This window comes from Echinops telfairi, unplaced genomic scaffold (assembly GCF_000313985.2).
Source record: "Echinops telfairi isolate 266 unplaced genomic scaffold, ASM31398v2 ScPeMD7_20;HRSCAF=75, whole genome shotgun sequence".
Taxonomy (NCBI): Eukaryota; Metazoa; Chordata; class Mammalia; order Afrosoricida; family Tenrecidae; genus Echinops; species Echinops telfairi.
The window spans coordinates 3,089,831-3,090,619 of record NW_022103917.1 but is presented as its reverse complement, the minus strand read 5'-3'; the positions used below and the strand labels follow the sequence as shown (position 1 = coordinate 3,090,619).

General features: G+C 38.7%; 1 non-coding gene across 1 annotated transcript; it reads right to left on the bottom strand.

The window, feature by feature from the left end:
• Positions 1–245: 245 nt before the first annotated feature.
• Positions 246–409, bottom strand: LOC115869072. The gene has a single exon (XR_004045978.1). It is a non-coding gene; the product is annotated as a U1 spliceosomal RNA (small nuclear RNA).
• Between the last annotated feature and the right edge of the window lie 380 nt (positions 410–789).

Genomic DNA, 789 nt, shown 5'->3' with positions numbered 1-789 from the left:
TGACCCCAAAATTATCTCTGAACTCACTAGGTTCTGTTACTCCATCCATTATTTCTTCACTAGACTTGTAGATTCTTGCAGCAAAATGCCTTTGCTGCGTGCCCTGGAAGGTTATTATACCAGAAATGCTGTCACTCCCTCACATTTCCCCTCCCCTCTGTAGCAAGGTTTATATATCATTCTTATAGTGAGTCTCAATTCTGCAGTGCTTTATATCTTCTATAGAAATGTGGCTTTTTTTTTTTCAGGGGAGAGCGCGAACACAGTCCCCCACTACCACAAATTATGCAGTAGAGCTTCCCACATTTGGGGAAATGGCAGGGGTCAGCATATCCGGAATGCAAAGGATAAGCCTCGCCCTAGGAAAACTGCCTTGGTGATCTTGGTTTCTCCCCTGCCAGTTAAGTATAGGAATGATCTTGTTGTCTCCCCTGCCAGTTAAGTATAGAAATGTGGCTTTTTGTCTTCATGATACGGACATTATTCCTTGTCACATGTGAGTTCTTATGGTACATATTGGGTAGAGGAGGTATTATCTATTAAGAATATTCCTTTCTTTTCATCAAGAACGTATTCTCAGTTGTCATGTGGAATCCACTACAAATTCATTATCTGTTTTTAAACTCCAGATATAATTTTATATGCAACCTAGTAAATAGTGTAGAAGACATAGATAGATAGATAGATAGATAGATAGATAGATAGATAGATTAGATGATAGATAGATAACTGTGCAGCTGTCCTGAGCAATAGACTTTGCAACATATATATATTGCCAGTAAAAATCTC